This window comes from Mauremys reevesii, linkage group 5 (assembly GCF_016161935.1).
Source record: "Mauremys reevesii isolate NIE-2019 linkage group 5, ASM1616193v1, whole genome shotgun sequence".
NCBI classification, from domain to species: Eukaryota; Metazoa; Chordata; order Testudines; family Geoemydidae; genus Mauremys; species Mauremys reevesii.
Window position 1 is genome coordinate 31,941,485 of NC_052627.1, and position 22,853 is coordinate 31,964,337.

The following is a 22,853-nucleotide window of genomic DNA, read 5'->3' on the forward strand; positions in this document are numbered from 1 at the left end:
AGCTTACCTGGGTGTCAAGATAAACAGTCCCTGGGGCATTCTAGTCCAACTCCATCATAAGACAGAGTGCTTTAGGAGTTGACACTTATTAGTGAGTTGGTGAAATCTAATTATAGAACATAGAACCCCGTTTAGGGATTCTGCCCTTTATTTTGACAGTCTGTCCTGAATTTGGCACTCATGGTCGTGAGTCACTCCAGACTGCATGACAATGGTATGGATATATTCTTTGTCCCAGTAACAAAAAAGGGGCTCCCTTGTGATTTGAAAAAGAGAGACAGTTAATGGTCTTTATGTCTTTTGGTATTACCAGCATAGGTGGTGGCCAGCTTTCAGGTCAGTTCTCTCAATTTTCCATTCAGGTGGTGGTGGTTTGAGGAAGTGCACTGCTGAAGGTATCCTAGCATTTTTATCCTGTTTTAGGGAGAAAAATGTGCATTACATCTCCTTCCAGGATAAGGTTTCTGATGAATCAGTGGAGAAACTGAGTTTACGCTCTTCAGTCAGAAACGATTATGCCTGCATGTCATCTGGGAGTCATTTTTTTTTCTCCATGTCAGCTTGAGTTCATTTTTCAATCTTGTATTTCTGGTTGGCTGCAATATGTTTGTATTGTTTAGACCAATCACTAGTTTATTTCCTTTTTTACTTTCTCACATTATTCCCTCTCCACCCCAGATCAAGAGTATAACCATGGCTGATCTGAAAAATATGATATTGTAATATTCTGCCTTCTCTCCTGTCTATTAGATGGACCTCCTCAAACGTTTATCATTTCATGGTTGTCCCACCCTCTAGCAGCTGGCCAAAAGATATATAAAAACCCTGCTCTGGTGGAGAACCAGATTTTCCTTATGCTCAAGTGACAGAGATTTGAATTGAGCTAAAGTTTGAGACTTTTCTATTATGTATGCAGTAACCTGAAAACCATGCTGTCTGTGGGTCAGTGGTCATGCATTATAATACTGTAACATATCCTGAAAATAAACTTCAAAATCTTTAGCCTAACAGCCCAGTTCTTGTGCCTCTAGGGAAAGAATGGCCAGCACACCTTTATTTATGGTTGCAGCATTATAAATTTTAAAACAATTTATACTTTGTTGCTGGAGAGAGATTAGGTATAAAACATGAACACCTATTGTTATGAAAGGGGAAAATATTTTTTTTTCTACAGAACACTAAAAAGCTATCAGGATCAATTCAACTCTTTGAATAAATGCTTATCATTTCCTTGTAAATGAAGAGCCAGATTTTGTAAAGCTAGCCTCTATTTTCACACCAGTAAACTGCAAATCACAGATAAGTGCAATTGCAGTTTTGTGCCTGCATCTATTTGATATCAAAGTTAATTTCAGCCACAAAATACTTGATTCAAGTGGGCAATAAGGAGCTAGCCAAGTGACCTTAACTGAGTACACAAAGGGATTCAGATGCCAAACAAAAGGAGGCCCAGTTATGTCTGAGCTAAAAATGTGCACCCTCCTATAATTTTACACAAAGCAGAACACAGTGGAACATGAGAACCTCAGCTAAAACCAGATAATGCCTGGGGTGCAGGGTGTCCTTAGCCCCAGCACCAGGTACCCATATTGCCCAAGGTGGGAGAGGAGAGCAAGACACGTAAGACACAGAGTGGGTGGAACTTGGCTCTGCTCCTCAATGGAGAATGTACTCCACACCAGGTGTGGGGTGGGCAAAGGGTTCATCCTGTCTGGAGTAGAAAGGCAGCTGGGAGGTAGATTGCCAACAGGGCCTTTAATTTCCGCTAGGTGCAAAGCAAAGCTTGCAACACTGACTTCTTTTGTCTTCTACAGTGATAGTACCTTCACTATCTTCAAGAGACCATCCTTGATGGAAGCTGAAGTACATTTATTCAGCATCTTTCTTCTAGTGCCACCTCCTTGCTTTCTTCCTGATTCTGCTTCCAGAGTGAACTGTGGTAGAAGGAGGTCTTCTCTTTCCTGCTCTCACCTATATTAAAAGGCAGAGTACCTATCAGACACTTTGATAACAACAATTATTTTGTGTTCAAAAGCACAAATTAGTATTCAAGAACACTGAAAACAAACAAATACCACAGTTTTAAAACAGGGTTCATATAAACTGTTTTAGCACCTAAGCCTGAAGTTCTTAGTCAGGAACAACACCAATTAGAACAATAGAGTAGGTGTATCGTTTGCCCACCTTGGGGACTGGGGGGAGAGAGGAGAGCTTTTTCTCCCCCCGTCTAGTTCTGCCTCAAATGTTCGGCACTCTTATTGAAATTGACCAAATCTCAGCAGCTTTCCATTGCCACCTTATAGCTCCTTGTTCATTTCTGTTTATAATCGGACTAAAAATCTCTACTATAATAAAAATACCACTCTCATATTTCAAATGAAGTTCTTTTAAGGTAGGTTCTCTTCTAGGAGTCAGTTTTGCTACTGCTTACTCCAAGTAGTGTTGAGGCGCCATCAAAACAAGTCACTCTTCAATTCCAGCCCAACATGAGCATTGGGTGGGTAGGAAATATAAATGTATGTATTCAACTAAATGGGGTTAATTCCTTCTTTGCTAAGTTAAGCTTCAGTCCGTCAACTATTGCCAAACAGAAATGAGACAGTGGCAGCTAGCTCCAGCCATTATTAGATCTGGAGACAATTCACCAAGGAAAGGCTCCAGGAACGTCCTTTAATCGGTGTCCCGTTTAGTCAGAAATGGGGGTGAGGGGGGCTCCTCATGTCCATACAGGACATGGGCAGGTAACTTTTCTCCTTACTCTACAGGTCAGCTGGCCATTTGCACAAGCATTTCCTCCAATAAAAATGTGTATCTGTTCAACATTTAGATAAGTCTGCCTTCCTTAAAATAGTCATTTAACACACAAACTAACAAAGCAAAAGTGGTAATATGCACTTTCTTCTATGGTCTCAAGTTGCAGTGGGGGATGTCTAGGTTGGATATTAGGAAACACTGTTTCACTAGGAGGGTGGTGAAGCACTGGAATGGGTTACCTAGGGAAGTGGTGGAATCTTCATTCTTAGAGGTTTTTATGGCCCGCCTTAACAAAGCCCTGGCTGGGATGATTTAGTTGTGGTTGGACTAGATGACCTCCTGAGGTCTCTTCCAACCCTAATCTTTTATAAAACTAATGCAGTGATAAAATGACAGCAACACTCCAATACACTATAGCTTTCTTCTAACGGTATCAGATGTTCAAATCAGGAAGAGTATATAAAACATGTAGACTGATCGGGATTTTTATCTATGTACAATCTAATTCACAGAGGAATTCATAAAGTTGAGGGAACAGTGTATGATCTACTCTAATCAAAGTTTGTATAGAATGTCAGTGCCACTTCCCAGAAAAGAAAATTTTCTGTAAACACAAGAGAAGCTCTGATGACTTCAGGGTATGATCAGTCTATTTAGTGTGAAAAGAGGCCAGATTCTGTAGAGAGTTTCTTCACTCTATTCTTAAGGCTGCCCTGGTCTTCAGCAAACCCTGAATAGGGGAGGCATAAGTCACTTCCCCTCAGCCCCTGTGCTGGCACCAGCACTGAATCTGTGTCCATGCATCTGCCCCGAGCCTTTTGAAAGAATGAACATAATAAGAACATAAGAACAGCCGTACCGGGTCAGACCAAATGTCCATCTAGCCCAGTATCCTGTCTACCGACAGTGGCCAATGCCAGGTGCCCCAGAGGGAGTGAACCTAACAGGCAATGATCAAGTGATCTCTCTCCTGCCATCCATCTCCATCCTCTGACAAACAGGGGCTAGGGACACCATTCTTACCCATCCTGGCTAATAGCCATTAATGGACTTAACCACCATGAATTTATCCAGTTCCCTTTTAAACACTGTTATAGTCCTAGCCTTCATAACCTCCTCAGGTAAGGAGTTCCACAAGTTGACTGTGCGCTGCATGAAGAAGAACTTCCTTTCATTTGTTTTAAACCTGCTGCCTATTAATTTCATTTGGTGACCCCTAGTTCTTGTATTATGGGAATAAGTAAACAACTTTTCCTTATCCACTTTCTTCACATCACTCATAATTTTATATACCTCTATCATATCCCCCCTTAGTTTCCTCTTTTCCAAGCTGAAGACTCCTAGCCTCTTTAATCTTTCCTCATATGGGACCCTCTCCAAACCCCTAATCATTTTAGTTGCCCTTTTCTGAACCTTTTCTAGTGCCAGTATATCTTTTTTGAGATGAGGAGACCACATCTGTACTCAGTATTCGAGATGTGGGCATACCATCGATTTATATAAGGGCAAGAATATATTCTCAGTCTTATTCTCTATCCCCAATAACAATAATAAAGCATTGTGAAGGGTGTTGCAAGATCGTAACAAGGTAAAGCATGGAGCACATGAATTCAGGAGGGCTGTTATCAAGACTGCTGTTTGTACTGACTTCTGCCATCCCATTTGACTGTCCTGACTACAATAATTATTCTGGATTTACACTGGTGTAAAGGAGAGCAGAATTTACCAACATTCTTCTGAGTTTATAGAAACATCCATTTTATTCTTCTCAAATTTAAACAATCAGGGCTACCAAGCTGATGATTTCAACATTCATCTAACCTTGATATGAAACACAACAGTTACTTCTTCCCTAAGGACTATCAAAAGGCTAATAAAGTAACTACCTAGTATTAGCTTGCAGTCCTCGGACAACAGTAAAAAGTATAATGTTTTGGATGAAAACATCCCAGGATTTTATTATTTGAATACGTCAACAGAAAAAAGAAGAGTGACTCAAATTTTCATGAGAAATCTGCCTCTAGGCAAAAAAAAGCTGTATAATGGGACTTAATATCAATCCTGCCTAAAAAGCATCAGAACAGATACTGAAAGACAAAAAGCAAAATCAACTGCAAGGAGTTTTCCCAAGATTCTATTTCACTGCTACAATGGATGGTTATTCTGCTACACAAATGTTCAGTGCTCTGAACAATCTAACAAAATCATACTTATTATGCCTGTTTAATGATTATACAGGAGAATCTATAGGACTACCTCCACCCTTATACAACACTGACTCTCAGTCCTATGCTGTAGGCATTAGTGAGCATGATTAGATTATGCCCTTGTGTGTGCGTCAGCTCAGGTGGAGCTAGAGGTTTGAAAAAGGCACATTGTGCTCCTGATCTCATTCTGTCCATAAGTTCCCAGGATGACAAGCTAATGCTCCCTGTATGATCACATCTGCATGTGTGTGTGATTGTATCACACATGGGTGCAGTTACTGTAGATGTAGGTCTCCGGTTGCGTTTTAATAAAAGGCCTGATTTTTTTTTTAAAGCTGCTAGTCGCCTTAAGAAATGGTGCCCCCAGGAAATAAAAGAAAGTGGTACACTGTTAAACCCTCCCACATTTCAAATTTAGAAGTAATGTAATGTTGGCTCTGATCCCATTGAAGATGACTGCATACTACTCACAGATTTTGAGGTGGTGGGGGGTCTCCTATCATAGAGGTCTGTAAGTTTAAAAAAACAAAAAACAAAAAAACCTTTAAAGCAGCCAGTTTTATGTTCAGAACTGAAACCTAACACTATCATCAACAAGTGGACATTTTGATCTCTTTAAATTAAGTATGCAGGACTGAATGTACTCAGCCTGATATCCTCTCTAATGCTTGAAGTAACTCCATGGACAGAAGGTCCGTCTGCAAAAGTTGCCTGCAAACCCCACTCTACGAGGGGCTCAGAGCCGGTTAGGCCAGCCCCGAAAGTCAAGAGAGAGGGGCATTGCCAGGGGATGCACTCATTCAGGTATTTTGCTTTGTTTTTCCTGTTGAAGCTCTGACTCAGTTTGAAACACTGCCCACCCACCCTCCGGGGAAACTCCTCTCTTGGGCAAAACAGCTTTGTGTGAGGATGAATCAAGACATGTGTGTCATTACTTCTGTGTGTGTAGTTGTTTTGGTTTGTTCTTTGCATTTGTCACAAACCTAATTAAATAAGCCTTAAAATGTGCCTGCCATGATATACAACAGCCCTGCCTTGAATCACATGGGCTCTTCGCTGAACCAGAATGGGAACAAAAACAACAAAAAATTGGAATGCAGTACTTTCTGTAGGAAATAAAATTCACTCTCCCTCCCCACACCCTACCCCTTCCTGCATTCATATGGCACGCAAGAAACCATCAGAACAGTTGCTTAGAGTGGTTGATGGGGGGGGGGAAGATGGGTCTCTGAGAACTTCATATCTAGTTCCCAGAATGTTGCAAGGCTGTAGAATATGCTGTGACATTTCTGTTTGATTCCTTGTTTATATAAAACCCTCTTCTTTCTTTCCTTATAATCGATGAAACCTGACAATCAAGAGGAAAATAAAGTCTCGGAGAAACTAGTTTGTAAGAGAGGCTTTTTTTGGTGCGTCAGCTAACCACTCCATTAAGCTTATCATGTATTGTACTAGTTTGGCACCTTGCTTGCCCTACTAAAGGTAAAGGATTGAATACCGTCACCGTTTCGCGTGCTAATGGCACCTTAGGGCTCTGTTTGTTTAAACAATGCTGAGGGAAGTTACCCTTGCAAGAGGAGAAAACAAAACCATTGTTTAACACCCACAAACAACTGAAAATAGTGCTCCTCGAAATGATAAACTATACAAGACATTATGACATGACTTTAATCTTAAACTCCTGTTTTCACATGTTTAGAAGTTTGTGAAAATTCTCCTTAGAATCTAAAAGCTGTCCATGTTTCATCTCAGTTGAATTATTTAGGAAATCTGAAGGAAAATCCCAACCAGACATCTTTGAGCTGTTCTAGAGTGAGGGGAAAATAAAGAAAACCAAATAAATATTGTTTCAGCACTGAAAGAGGGTTTTTTTTGGCTCAACAGTAACTCAGAAGGACTGGACAAATAGTCTTTGCACTTACATAGTCTAACTGTCAGGCTTCTTCCACAAACAGCTGAGGCACTAGAACACAAAGGCTGTGCAAGTATTGTATATATATTTATAATAGCAAAGATTCCCCCTCTTTTTTAGATAATGGCTGACCCATTTTTGTTCAAACTTTCAAAAAATTTACCCGGAGGCACAGAGCACACATGTATATTTTCAGCTCCAAGGGTGGCAATTTGTCAAAGTTATAGCTAACTGAGAAAAAGGCAACCTACTGTATTTACTTAGGTCTTTAGGTTTATGTCAAATATCCCTAATAGGTCCAACCAATGCTCAGATATCTGCCAAAATCCAAAACCAATTCACACAGTTGTTGCCCCTCTGTTTAACCTGTTGTATTTACACATATACATCTGGCTGTGATTTCTTCCTGTGTACCATGCTGGAACAGAAGAGCTTTCCTTCCAGGAGTAATGGTTGATTCCCAGAAGCAACTCTGCCTCAATAATTTATTCTCATTAGGGAGATTAAAGCAGAGACAACTCCCTTACTGCTCGCCACAGCTTCCCCCAAAGAAATTGTAATAGAAAACTAACACCACAGCATTTTCTTCCAAAAATAAAAACAATCTTACACAATCAGAAAAAGAACTCACAAGACTATGGCGAAACAGCATTATTTGAACATAGCACAGGGCACAGTTTAATTCAACAATAAAGTTCATGAAATGATGAAACACTTGCCTATCCAGCCCTTAGCAGACATGGAAAACCAAGATGTCACTTTTAAGATTGTACTTCCTTTTATATCATCTGATTATTAAACTGAAATTTCTCTTGTAGCCCTTACAAATAATGACAACTTATTTGCCACACTTACCGGTATGTTTATTATGAATAATCAATCACAGATTCTTTCCCCAAATGGGCAATACACAAAAGTTTCCCTTAAACTCCTCTCTTTCTCTCGGAGATTGAAGTGATTGGTGGTAGAGCAGTATAGATTCAATAATAACCTTACAAAGATGTACTACCTATAATCATTAAACAGAGTAAATCTAACCAAATAAGAAACCTATGCACCAAATAGGGCCTGGCTAATAAACACATTTCATACTTACACTTGAATAGATGAGGAAAATACAAGGGTGAAATAGTAGTAAGTGGAGAAACTCAGAAGGCCCCCGATCCAGTTGACATCAGTTCAAAGCCAGAGAGAAAGCAAGAAAAGGGAACTAGGTGTGGTGTCTTATTCCCCACATTATGCAGATATCACAGATGAATATCCATATTTGTTCTAGTACCCAATCATCATAATTCCTGTCCCGATTCCATCTGTGGCATTCTGTGTCCATAATTAACATTTGTGTCAATCTTTCCCTAATGACTCCTTTGCATGTCAGTGTAGTCTAACTACTTACCTATTGCCTAGCAACTTAACTGCTACCCCCCACTCCCAAACTCCCCTATTACAGAATTTTACAGTGCATTGTCCCTTCTGTGGTCTCTTGTTTACCTTCTCTGAATGAAATTTGAAAATTATGACCTTCTGGACTGTACTAGGTTAGCTAAAACCCAGCCTTTAGCATAAACTCTGATAGGCCTCATACTAATACAACAAATCCTTAACATAGCAAGCCTTATAACCCAATTATTTACGTTCACCTACTTGCCCCTCGGTGCTTGTTTCACACTAATAAGCAAAACATCAAGGTCAGTCATAAACCCCTTATAATATCATTACACTTACCACAAACAGCAAACGCAGGGGAAGTAGGGGAAAGGTCAACACTTGTATGATATAGAAGCTCTGATAGTGTCTTGCATGTGCTTTTGCCATTTATGAATTTATGTAGAGTGGTGAAAGTCATATAACACTAATAAAATCAATTATGGCCAGCCTATTGGTATATATTGTATTCTAGGCAATCAAATCAATTTACTTTCCTTCACAAGAAACCCCATATAGCTAAACACAGCACACAGGAGACAATTACAAAAAGAGCTCAATCACCTTGGAAATACTTGACTGATGAGCTTGCTTGTTCTAGTTAAAAAGAAAAATACTATAAAGGTAGCCTATTCCTACTGCCTGAAGCCTCAGCTCACTGAAGTGTGTAAACAGTCCCACTGACCTTGAAGCACTTTGCTGACTCAGGGCCTTACGTTGTTCACACAAACCATAATTCAGTTACAACAAAGAAAAAACCTAAAACACGCACTAAACCATGAACTTCTTTTGATAAAAGAAAAAAAACTGCTGGATTGCATCCTTTAAGATAGGTTCATAGGTACCAAACAAACAAACAAACAAACTACCTGTATATGTTGTTGTATACATGTTTCGTGGGTTCCTTTTTTCAGCAAAAGAATTTTTTACTGCAAGTCTCATTCTTCTAATACTCTGTCCTGATTTTCTTTGATACTCCTTAGGAGTCTTTGTTTAGATTCTCCCACCATGACTGACAACGAATATTAATTACTCACGTAAGTAGCCACTGAATTCCCTGGAACTGCTTACATGAAATATCACTACTCAGTGTTAGTAAGGGTGGCAGAATTTGGTCCTTCAGTTGTAAAACCTTTGGGGCAGGAACCTGTCTTTTATAATTTTAAGCACACCTATGGGGATGGATGTATAGAGAGATAGATCCTCATATCAGAAGAATATGAAATATTCAATTATGTGTCGTTTTGAGTGTCATTTCTAAATGCATTTTCTTTACAAGAAATCCACAACAGGTAGAAGCAGTTTACATTTCCTGCTGGCTTTCTTTACAAAATAAAAGTAGGAAAGACAGAATGACTGAATACATCTGTATTTGGCTATCCCACATTAATGACATTAAAAAATAACAAAGAAGCACAATGTAAATGTTTTTTTGAGCTGCCAGGCACATTATGCAAGCCAATTGGTGGTCAGAAAGTACAGCACACTTGCTCAATTAGTGGAGCACCCCCACCCACACCTGTAGCTAGATTCAATATCTGAGCATGCTGTATGCTATTGCAGCCTTTCTTTTTACCAGGATCTTCCTGGATTTTATACAGTGTTTCTACTGTGTGAGGCAAACAGGAGATGACTTCCTCTGGCCAACCCAGTAGGAACTGCTAATCTTGTCTCAGCTGGAAGTGACTTTCTGCATACCTTGCAAACGTAGGACCAAATTCTGTTTAGCTTCTCTGGGGCATTCTTGCTAACGTTAGTGGCCTTGCACGGGAGTAACTGAAAACAGAATTTGGCATGAGACGTCACTGAAGGATCAATTTTATAGCCTACATAATGTACATACTCTATTCTACTTATGTATAAAGAGCTAGGGTTCTTTGGAAACCACGGTTACTAAAAGGCATAAGATTCCCTTCTAATGAACATAAGTCCTTGAGTCTTAACATCTCTGTATTGCAGCATATTTCCTTACCTGAACAGTGAATTCCTTTGAATAATATTGAGCTCTGTTACAGGTGAAATTATACACCCCAGGGATGGCATCGTTAAAGTCAACCAGAATTTTGCCATTGACTTCAATTTTACCCCAAGACTGTAGCTACTGCTAACAGATCCAAACAAGGGACACTGAATTTTTTTGACTAATTTTTTAAAAAAATCAGTTTTCTGATGGAGCAAGCTTTACATAGTAATTGTATTTTTTTTATTTATTTTAATTAGAGGATTTTCTTCTTCCCTCAATGTTTAAAAAGGTCTTTGGGCAAATCAGAGAAGGCTACCGCTGAACATACCTAGGCTTCCTTTCCTTCCCACTATCCTTTCTCTCTATGCACATTCCCATTGACTGCATCTTTAGTTTCACTATTGCTGCTGCAGTCACCATAAACACCTTCTTGCAGAGACTCAGGAAGGGTGTGCACTACTGGCAAAACAATGAAACCTTCCATAGACTAGGTTAAAAAAATGAATATTCTTTCTACTTTTCTGTTGGTTACTTAATAAATAATAATAATAATAATAAATAATATCAAGGACAAAATTTCCAAGTGGAGTTGTGATTTTCAATTTAATGGTGTCTTTAAGTCAGATGGAAGCAAAATTATGTGTACTTAGGGATGGTCAAACTTTTTTTGGCCTAATTTGGGATCCACTGTGAAATCATGGATTTGAAACTTGCTGGTTCATATTACACTTATCACACACCTTCAAGGGAGGCACAGGGAAGAAATATATTCATATAAAACATATAGAGTCAAATCCTCAGCTGGTATAAATTGTCATAGCTCCATTGAAGTCAGTGGAGGAACTGCCTCATAATGAAAAATGGAACAGAAGGAATAAGAGAAAAATAAGAATGAAGAAACAGACACAATAGATGTACTCTGCAAACGCCACCATTAAAAGCTTTACCATTTTGCCTTTGCCGGTATATAATGTTAAAGCAACATGCTCTCTGGTCTTGATCCTGCAAGGTGTTGAGCATTCTGGCTCCAATAAGCAAAGTGTTTAAGTATGTACTTAACTTTACGCATACGAGTAGTCTCCTTGCCTTACTGGATCATGGCTAAAGAGCTCAGTAATTTGCAGGGTTAAGCCCCGTATTTGTATAAGAAATATTGTGACTACCGTGGGAAAATTAATTACTTGCCAAGGCATCTGTAAAGATTTTAATGTACTCAGACACCCAATTGTACATGAATAAGTTTTATGGGGGGGAGGCGTCTACTCCTAAAACATTCAACAGATTTCCTCTTAGTTAGAAAAAAGAAAAAGCAACTCAGTCATTACTCAAGGACAAACCCATCAACATAGGTTTGAATTATAGAGGTGGGGAACAGAAGGGGGAGAAATATTCACTTCATGAGCCAAAAAATTACTTTGAGAGGTTCATAACACCTTGAATTCCACAAGGTTTGCCCATCCCTAGAACCAAAGGAATTTTTTTTAAAACCCCACATGATAAAATGATTTGTGCCCTGGGGAAAATGAACAAATCCAGGTACCTTGTTTGTTTTAGTCTCATCTTGAGTTCCAGTTACAGAATATCAGAGCTCCAGATTAATGTTTTTAACCACTTCCTTTGTACTGAGAACTGTGAAATAGCAAATCCAAATGTTTGAACTGTGACCCTCACTCCCCACTCTCAAAGTTCCTTTGGCTGATTCTTTCATGAATATAAAATATAACAAAATAAAAACCATTATGTTGGGAACTAAATAGTTTACAAGAATTTTTTTTAAAAACTTCACAATCTGGTTTCAGGCCCACCCCAGGGTCTGAAGAGAATTAAACTTGGTGATTTAAGCTCAGCCCCATAGAGGAGGTTATTCTGCATCACCAAACCAGAACACCTTATTTTGCAGAATTTGACACTTCTCTGCTGTCTCCCTGAATAAGCAAAATAGAACTTGACATGCATGGAAATTAGATTATCTCTTACCCCTAGAGTTGGTCATCTTCCCAGGTCAGGGTTACATGAATGAAGGATTCACATTTCACTGCTTGCACCAGCGCTATGACTAGACAGAGATCCTGTCTTTCTTGAGTTTTTTTACAGGGATTTAAAAAACATAGAGAATAACACAGGTTTAAATAAATCATTAGCTACGGAAGTGTGTTTAAATTGGGAATTTGGTGGTTTTGTTAAAAGAAGAAAACACTGTCACATGGCCCTTCTGAAACATAAGGTTTGCATTGATTCCCATAAATTATAAATAAACATTAGAAAAAAAACATTATGAAATTTTGGAACACTGCTGGTGGGGCCTGTGAAAGAAGAGACACTGCAAACGAAAACAAAGACTATTTGTCAGGCATTGCAATCACAAGCAAGCAGAAAACGGATGGTTTTGCAAGCACTCTTATGTTTCACAAATGTTTACAATGTACGAAAAGCCTAACGGCACTTTACAAAAAAAAAAAGCAGGGAAACAACCACAGCGACATCATCAGGACCACCATAAAAAATTCTGGGCCCTCAAGAATTTGGAAGTCCAACATGGGCCCCCTTGATTGAATTAATCAGAATTCAGGTTTGGTATTAATATATATATTTATAAAATACATACGAGTTCTGTTAGATGTACTTTATTTGTTGGTTTCACTTTTGGATTGCCAAATGCAATCCAGTTGTTGAAAGTGTGTGTCAACTTTCTTCCTTGCTGACCAGTAATTTTTGCCTCAGAAACTATTGCTGTATTTGGTTTCAAATCCTCTAGATACCCTAAACATATGCTTACCTTTAAAGACATGAGTAGACTCATTAAACATGTGCTTAAACCTGGGCACATGTTTAAGAGGCCTGATGATTTGGGGCCTTATGGACTAAGGCACAATCATGATATTACATATATAAAAGCTTTCTGAATCCTTTGTATATCATTTTAAATTTGACCAGGTACATGTGTCTGCAGCCAATACTGCATCAGGATCTATAGCAAGTGTTGTAGTTTCACGCATCAGAGTTCCCCAGGGAGGTTCAGAACTCCCCTGAGGACTTGCCCTTTGATAAAACCAATCTCTTCAACAAGAAAATGGATGAGTCTTCGCCCTTGTTAAAAGACTTCAGGACAACCCTCACCTTACCGGACATGTATGCTCTTGCCTTGAAGAGGAAGCACCATAAACAGGTATAAAAGTCATGGCCTCTTCCACAGGGCTTCTACCACCAACCACCATACAGACTGCCACACTAGCATCAAAGGGCACAGAGACCAAAGTATGCAGCCCCATGCACCCCAATCTGAATGTCATCCTCCAGCTAAAGGTTACTTTTGACAGGACACTTGGAAGTTGTGACATAACAATTATGCCAACCCCACCTGTTTCTGAAGTCTGTTTTGGTGGCCATCCAGCATGCTGTGCCTGAAGACATATAATAGATATCATCCACATTGGCTACACCATCGAGTTCCTCTTTCTCCACTGCCTGGGGCTAGCAGCAGCATCCCGGGTCTTTATGAAGGTCTTCTTAGTGACAGCAGCACAGATGAGAAAATGTCTACACCATTTTCCCATATGTTAAGATTGGCTTTTAACAGGCAAATACCCATCTAGAAGTTCAGTTGGCAACTGGACCTTGTTCCACCTCTTTGCATTCTTGGGAATCTGCGTAAACATGGAAGACTCTACTCTGACTCCCACACAGATCATAGACTTTATAAGAGTGACCTTGAATTCAACCACAGCAAGGCTTATCTCCCTTTGAACAGATTCCATTCCATGAGCAGTCTGATAAATCAAGTCACTCTCAAACTCCAAGCTAACGGAGGACAATGGCAAGACCAGACATCCCAACCTGGGCTCTCTTTACCTCATGGCTTGGTATGTGGGCATGCATCACGCTTTGGCTGTTAATGTTCTGAGGCCGAACAAACTACTCTTAATCACAGCAGGAAACATTCTAATAGAAAGTGTTATCTAGCCAACTGGAAGCATTTTCCTATTTGGGTGCAACAGAACCACTTATCATCAGGGTCAGCAGGTATGCCTGCTATCTTAAACTACCTCCTCACTCTCAAGATGTCAGGTCTTTCCATTAGCTTGCTGTGGGTCCACCAAGCAACAATCAATGCATGCCATCCTTCAATAGATAACCATTATATTTTTACTCATTTGGTATCAACCAGATTCCTAAGGGTTTGACTAAGACCTTTCCACCAGTAATGAAGCCATTGTCACATTGGGACCTCAGTCTCATACTTTCCACATTTACTTGGTCACCTATCTATGAAGGTCACCTTCCTAGTCATCATTATATCAGCCAGAAGGGTGGGTGAACTGGGGACCCTCATGGCCAACCTGCCATATGCTACATTTCATTAAAAACGGTATCCTTTCATCTCCACCCAAAATTCTTCTCAAAAGGTAATTTCTGAGTTTCACATAAACAAATCAATTCACTTACTGGTATTCTTCCCAAAACTTCATGCCTCCAACAAGGAGAAAGCCCTCTTTCTTTCTACGTCAGACAAACATTGGCATTCTGTCGATCCTAAAACTGTTTAGAAAATCACCTTGAGTATTTGTTGCTATAGCAGAGTGAGCACAGGGACAAGCAATAACTGTTCAGAAACTCTCTACATGGACTTCTGACTGTGCTCTTCTTTGCTGACAGTTGGCACAACTCCCTCCCCTGGTTGGACAGTGAGGATCCATTCCACTAGAGCACAATCTTTGAGAAGGACATATGCAGGACATTTGTAAGTTAGCAACCTAGAGTTCCATCCACACTTTCACAAATCATTACACTTTGGTCCAGGTCTCTTCCACCAAAGCAGTCTTTGAGTCTACGGTGTTACAGGCATCTAGATCACCTGCATCCTCATGCCCATCCCTCCTTTCATCTCTCTCATCTTTCATCTCATTGTCTAACTTCAAATACTAAAATAATTCTCTCACCCCAATCCTGCTCTGATTGAAGTTATTGGAAAAAACACCCTTACATTTTGATTGGATCTTCTGTTCTACAAAAACATTATTTCTTCAGATTAGCTATCTGGAACCAAATCACATCCTGAAGAGCCTGCGAACCTGAATAATCTTTCTATTCACTGAAACAAAACAGAACAACACAAATTAAAAAAAAAAAACAACCACCCATGGTTGCTTGCAATAAACTGGTGATCAACCATCTGTTTCTCATGGAAAAAATAGAACTGTGCATTGAACTGACACACACAAGCAAAATTACTGCGGTCTGGATAGACTGATTACATAGTAGAAAAGTAAAGACACCATAATGAAAAGTCACTTCAGATTGCTCTGTGTCTTCAATTAAGATTTTTGGCTTAAGCAGGTGTAATGTGATGGCAAGAAAATCACCTGGCCATTCTTTATACCAAGTTCTTTGCCAGGAAGAGAGCATTACACACTAAAACTGCAGGCTTTTAAGGTCAGTTGCAGGACAGGATGTTGGAACCACATTACAGAAAGTACAAAAAGCCTGCTCCATTTCCTTGTTCATCATAAGTGGGTTTTGTGAGCCAAGTGTTTTCTGTGTTATATAGCCAAGGGCATGCTAGAAACAGGGGGTGAGGGGGAGTATACTGCACTTCTATGGAGTTGACAGCCAAAGTGCAGTAGCCCGATACCAGCGGGACCCTTTTTAAGAGGGAGCATGTTTCTCTCAGTTAGGATGTTAATTCTTTATTCTGTCTGTTTTCTGTCAAATAAAACATCCTTAACTCTTTAGTAATAAATTACACTAAAACATGTCCTATGGTACCTAGAGGGATAACCATCTGTATTTAAGCTGAGTGATTTTCTTTGTTCTTGGAAGTACCTAAAAGGTTCATGTTTGTTATGATTTAAAAAAAAAAAAAAAAAGACCCAGAACTAGAATCTTTGTGCTGCTGTGATTTTTGTCACTTATCTCCTCCTTCCCATCCCATATTCCTCTGCCCTAGCCATCCTAGGTTTTTCTATAGCTCCCCTCACTATAGAATCTCAGCTGTTTCGCTTCAGCTAACAGATTGGGTTACTATTTTCCCATTGGGCAAAACAACTAAAGTTTTGCCTTATTGCCTGTAAATTGCCAAGCACCTTTTAATCTGCTCATCCAGTCCTTCAGTATTCAAACTGTTCTTCCAGTTGTGGGGCCCTCACTGAAGTGATATTATTGGGTGTATCTTTGGGTGTGCTTTGCACTGAATCCAGGATGTATTTAAGTCATCCAAAATGGTATCTTTGGACATCGGACTCAGTAGGGCAAATTCTGCACTGAAATACATCTTGTGCAAGCCTAATAAAGCCAGGTGGGGTGTATAGTGAGCTCAATTTGGTGCAATTTGTTTTGAAATAACTAAAAAGAAAGTTCTCCCATTCTGATCACCCCAGAAGTCTAGTATTTTATATAGATTTCATGTATGAAATGTCAGACAGCCCTTCTGTGACACTAAGTGTTTTGGGTCAGCTGGGCTTCTTTCACTGGGATGCAAATGGGTTTTGCCTATCTGATATTATTTCAGCTGGTAAAGGGCATCCAGTGAGCTATATCTCCTCCTGATGCTGGAAGACAACTCCCATCTCTTGCCCACAAAATGCACTCATCAGGGCTTGTACATACATACTTTTCTGGACTTGTGGGTGGCATGTCTGGCTCCTGGCTCAGTAACTCCTCCTCCCCTTCTCTGAGCTGGCCATCTCTAGTTCTCTATATTTCAGGCATTCAGGTTACCCAAACTTTTGGGATCTTATGGTGCCTTTCTTCTCTATAGCCTCCTAATAGACTCCTTGTTCAGAATTATCAAACCAACATTTTTATTTCAATTTCCCCAGTTGGTGTTTGTTGGTTTCTGTGGAAACTGCTTCACTTACGCCCCAGAACAGCAGGTGTGATACCTAATGCATAAACTAACTTAGTTGGCTTAGTTACTTGCCTAAGCATGTGTACATAAACTGAACAATTGCAGACATTTAACTGCCAAGCTATTAAAAATGTGATTGTAGATAGCTCCAGATCAAGCTAAATCTCAATGCTTCAGATTCATAGCCATTTTATAATCCATCCTGCTCCATCAATTTTCTCAACTAGAATATTTGATACCCCAGTTAGGTGTCTAGAATATACTAGCTATGTATGTCACTGTAAATAGTCATTTGGGCAGAAACAATTTACCTCTTTGGTAAATTTCCTCTCTAGTAGGAAGGAACAAATTTTTTCAAGTTTGTTAGCCCTCCAAAGATTATCATCTGTGCAAAAGTGAAGCTGCTTCATGCAAATGGGATTACTTTTAATATTTCATTTTAATAGTCAATGAATGCCTTAAACTGGGTTTTTAAAATGCACTAAAACCAAAAATTGTTGTTTTTTCCCCACTAAGATGCTTTGGGATTGGGATAGCTCAGTGGTTTGAGCATTGGCCTCCTAAACCCAGGGTTGTGAGCTCAGTCCTGGAGGGGGCCATTTAGGGAACTGGGGTAAAAATCTGTCTGGGAATTGGTCCTGCTTTGAGCAGGGGGTTAGACTAGATGACCTCCTGAGGTCCCTTCCAACCTTGATATTCTATAATATGCCCTCAATTCACTCCTGAGTTTTGACAGTCAGATCCAGGTCTCTTGGAAAATCTCACTGTTAGGCACTCCCTTATGGAAATCGTGTTTGGGCATCCAGAGGACATATAAGATACTGATAGGTCCTTATTCAGCCAAGCACTTAAGCATGTAAGTAGTCTACAGGGGTCAATGGGACTACTTGCATACTTAAAGTGCTTTGAGGGAATCAAGGCCATGGTGCCTAAATGCCATTTTCATACAAGTATCCTACGCTTAAATCTTTGAAAATTCAGCCCTGTATATGAAAAACTAGAATGGAAATCATTTTTCCAATGTTTAAGAGGAGACTGCAGAATTCTGTGGCATTTGGCTTGCACGTCAGTGAAATGGCAAGCATGTCACACATCTGATATTCAGCTGTTTTCTACCACAAGATAATAGTTATATCACACACTGTGTGGTGCACCACAACAGAAAATGAGGTGTGCCACATGACTTTCATTTGAGCGAGATGCATAAAACATATGACTGCAAGCTATAACTCCCACTGCTTCCTTCAGCAATCTAACCTTCTGGTGACGGTAAATAGTATTTGAAAGAGAGCCAAGAACAGAAGTCATATGATCTTTGGCCTTTGTATGATACAGAATATTTTCACAAAAATATTTTCTGGGATAAGCCATAGTGCAACAGTTTTTTGGATTATCTGGTTCTTGGCCTTCCAGCAATAAGATAAATGTGTTTCAGATAACTTTAGTTCCAGTTGGGCTGACAGTCTATGTTTGGCAGCTAGAACGAGACACCATGAACCAACACCACAAACTTAAATCTGAGTCCAGATATAGGGTTATTATTTGTTTTCACACTGACAATGGGCCAAAGGTTTTTTTTGCTCATTTACTCATAGGAGTCATCCAGTTGAGGTCAGCGTGTCGACTCACATGAGTAAAGTGTGCAAGATTTGGCACAATATATTTGAGCAGTGCAGATGTGGAAACCACTCCACCGCCAGAGACAAAGAGCAACATCCATACTACAGGCAAGAAAGGATTTGAATTGATTTCTGCTGACCTGTTCATGCACTGAGACCCATCTAGACAATCAAGAGAACTCCCTAGTGGTAGGGTTTATTGAAAAAACATGCTCGGTTTCTTCACATTATAATATAGGGAGTGCCATTAAAAACCAATGCTTCCCTGCATCTGTGTCTGAGATACCACAGCATTTCCTTACATAGAACACAGAATATTTCCCCAAGTATCCGTAAATAAGGTGGTATCTCAGATATCATTGGGTAATAACTCTGGATAAATACTGACCTTTAAATTGTGACCACTGCATATTCACAGTTGTATTGTAATTTTGGGTATGGTCTTACAATGTTTTAAAAGAAACTAATTATGAGACTATTGGACAACTGTACAAAAAATCCTGTGAACAACTGAGTTTTTAAAAGTAAATTTACCTTATGTTTGTGCTTCTTTTACATTCCTTTTCTACAGTTAATATGGCAAACAGGTTTACTGGCAGGAATGTTCATGAAAGCAGTAACATTTAAATGAGTTTTAGAGAATAGAAACAGAAAGAACAATCTGAATACAAACAGTGATCCTCCTGTTCATATTGAAGAGTGCTTTAATCCACAAATAGTCCCATTGGTGCCAATGGAACTAAATGTGGAGTGTAGTTTGCTATCACTGTCTGGTTCTTAATCTCTCTATAACTCAGTTCCTTACCTCTAAAATGAGGATAATAGTATTTTCTTTCTTCCACCCTTTGTCTGTCCTGTCCAGTGGTGACCTGGAGACAGTTCCCACCGGTTCGCGGGAACTGGTTGTTAAATTTAGAAGCCCTTTTAGAACTGGTTGTCCCGCGAGGGACAACTGGTTCGAAAGGGCTTTTAAATTTAACAAAAACCCCAGCAGCTCCCGGCCCCAGCTCACCTCACTCCGCCTCTGCCTCCTCCCCTGAACGCTCCCAAGGTTTCTCCTCCCCCTCCCTGGCTTCCCGCGAATCAACTGTTCGCACGGGAAGCCTGGGAGAGCTGAGAAGGAAGCAGCTGCTTCCCGCAGGTTTGCTGGGGCAGGGGGGCGGGGATGCGAGGAGGGCTCCAGGCGCCGCACGGCTCCGGCCCGGTCATGACCTCGGCTGGACGGGCGGCGCGGCTCCGGCCCAGTCACGACCTCGGCTGGACGGGCGGCGCAGTTCCGGCCGGTCACGACCTCGGCTGGACGGGCGGAGCAGCTCCGGCCCGGTCACGACCTCGGCTGGACGGGCGGCGTGGCTCCGGCCCAGCCCCAGCCAGCTGGGCGCCCTGACTCCAGCTCTGGCCAAGCGCCCCGGCTCCGGTCCCAACCCCAGCTGAGTGGCCCAGCCCGGCCACGGCCCAGCTCCCATCTCCAGGCAGCGCGGTAAGGGGACAGGGAACATGGAGGGGGTGTTGGATAGAGGGCAGGGGAGTTGGGGGGGGTGGATTAGTGTCGGGGCTGTCAGAGGGCAGGGAACAGGGGGACTGAATGGGAGCAAGGGTCCCGGGGGGGCAGTCAGGAAGGAGCAGGGGTTGGATGGGGCGGCAGGGGGCAGTCAGGAGACATGGAAGGGGGGTGGATGGGGCAGGAGTCCCAGGGGAGGCATGAGCCACTCATGGGGTGAGGAGGAGGGAACCGGTTGTTAATATTTTGGCAGCTCATCACTGGTCCTGTCTGTTTAAACTCTTCAAGGTAGGGACTGTCTCTTACTTTGCATTTGTACATATATTTTGTACAATGCCCTGATTTCAGCTAGGACCTCTAGATGCTATTGAAATGCAAGTAGCAACAACAACTGTTGTTGCTTCTATTACTAAAATGTTCTAAATTAATTTAAGTTCTTAAACAAAGGTCAACTACACATTATGGGCAAACTTTAGTGACAAAATACATTCTCTATTGTTTATAATACCTCTACATGCCTAATCCTAAACTCCTGTTAGGATTAGATACTAAAACATTTCCCTACTAGTTTTATCCCTTTTCACTTAACAAGCAATGATATTTTATATTCTTAGCTAGAGCTGCATGAAGAATTTGGAGTGAAGAATTTATCTGGTGAATTTTACCTTTTTCTGTCAGCAAATTGTCTACAAAAAGTGTTACATCTTTCTCAAATAACATTTGAATAACAAATGTTATGATGAAGAATTCTGAAAAATTCCTGGTCTGTAGATCATTTGTAAGTAGTACATTATAAGTAATTTATGTTTGAACTTCTAGTTTTCAATTAACATTATTATTGCAGACATTTATTTGTCACCCAGCACCAATTCATACCTTATATGGTGTTTCTTTGCTTCCTGACTGGATGAACATAACACTTAGAATAGGGTGACCAGATGTCCCAATTTTACAGGGCCAGTCCTGATTTTCAGGTCTTTTTCTTATATAGGCTCCTGTCACCCTGTCACGATTTTTCATACTTGCTGTCTGGTCACCCTAACTTAGGGTCAGGTTTATGGTACAAATGGTGACATTTATTAAATTAAAAATTCACTTTTCACTCTCTAATATTTGCTAAAATTACATGGTTTATGCTAACAATTCTGCCAGGCGACTATTTTTACTACTTTTACTACTCTATTAAGAACCAAGGTTCGATTTAGCCCTGCTCGTGTTCTAGTTTTTCTGAATGTAATTTTTTTTCCCATTGCAGAATATCTATAGCCAAACAGAGGGACTCTCCCATGACTGGAGCTCAGCTACAAACATGTATCATCTCAACAGTTTCCATGTATTTTTGAGACAAATAGCGCAGGAATAGCTCTGAATGCTTCAGGAATCCATCTTTGAGAATACTCCTATCAATGCTCAGAGGAAGGCAAAACGAAGGAAAACTTAGATCTAGAAGTAGGAACTAGGAAGAGAAGATGATGGTGGCTACTGAGGCAGCACTAAAATTGACTCAGAGGAGAAGGAGACAAAGATGGTTGGAAGCAGAAGTTCTGGGACGTATATTACCCTTGAGTGAGTATCTGACAGAAGCTACTTATGCAAGAAATGCCACCTGTTAGATCTTCTCCGCCATCACCTCTAATGATTAAAGATAAAGCTGAAGACAGTGATGGAGAGGAGAATTGATGATGCAGACAGAACAGTGTTTGCAGAGACCTGTCAAACAAAAGGACCTGGAATGCAGACTGCTAGAAGAGGAGATGACCCATGGAAGAATGTGACCACGGAGAAGGAAGAGGAGACCAGCTAATGGAGGTAAATTAGGAGTTAAGTAAAGGTTTGCTGCCTTGTGGAACAAGAATAAAAGACAGATTCATAATCAACATCAGAAAAGGACAGGTCTATATCATTGGGGATTGCATACTAAGAAGAATTGCATTCTAAGAATCAAGGCCACATTTATCTGACTTTGTCAGATCTTGAAACTCACAGGCCTGCCTCACAAGATCTGTAGAATGTTCTGTCTGTTAGGGGTCTGTTGATGACTCCTCATTCCGTGTTCTCATAAGTGGGAAAAAGAACTGCCTTCTTCTGAATTAGGTTGGATGTTCGACAAGGATGCATTGCTGCCCCAGAACTCTTCAATGCTGCAAGTTGAGCAATTCTCCCAGCCAGCAATTTTAAACATACTGCAGGCCCATGCTGTGTGTGGCACTCCAGTTGAGATTGTCAGTGATTTCCCCTACCTCAGCTCTATTGTCAGTTACATGGGTAGCATCAAGAAAGAACTTGAAGCTTGAACTGAAAAAAGCATAAATCAGGAATGGGGCACATCATCAAGAACATCTTTATCAATCCAAATCCTGTTAAGTAACGATTCAAAGCTGAGGGTACGTAATGCTTCAGTGGTTAGTGTTCTGACATGTGGGACTGAAACATGGCCTCCCACGGTAAAGATTGAAAAGTCAGACACCATTCAAATGAAGCATCTCTGAGTGAATAAAATTATCAAATGGTACAAATTCTACTCAAGTGGAGACATCCATTTTCTAACTCAACATGTACCACTCTCAAATGCTTGTTCAATGCTTGGTATGGTCATCTGATTTGAATGCCTACCAACTTCCCTGCAAG

General features: G+C 40.4%; 1 long non-coding RNA gene across 2 annotated transcripts in view; it reads right to left on the reverse strand.

The window, feature by feature from the left end:
- Positions 1 to 334: 334 nt before the first annotated feature.
- LOC120405688 overlaps positions 335 to 22,853 on the reverse strand; it is a 94,903-nt gene continuing 72,384 nt past the window's right edge. The window contains exons 2-4 of one of the 2 annotated variants that reach the window (XR_005598773.1): positions 5,433 to 5,470; positions 1,824 to 1,971; positions 335 to 414 (exon numbers count right to left, since the gene is read on the reverse strand). This is a non-coding gene — a long non-coding RNA (uncharacterized LOC120405688). Of the gene's footprint in view, positions 415 to 1,364; positions 1,972 to 5,432; positions 5,471 to 22,853 lie in introns of those variants that run through there. The other variant, XR_005598772.1, reaches the window with a different exon arrangement.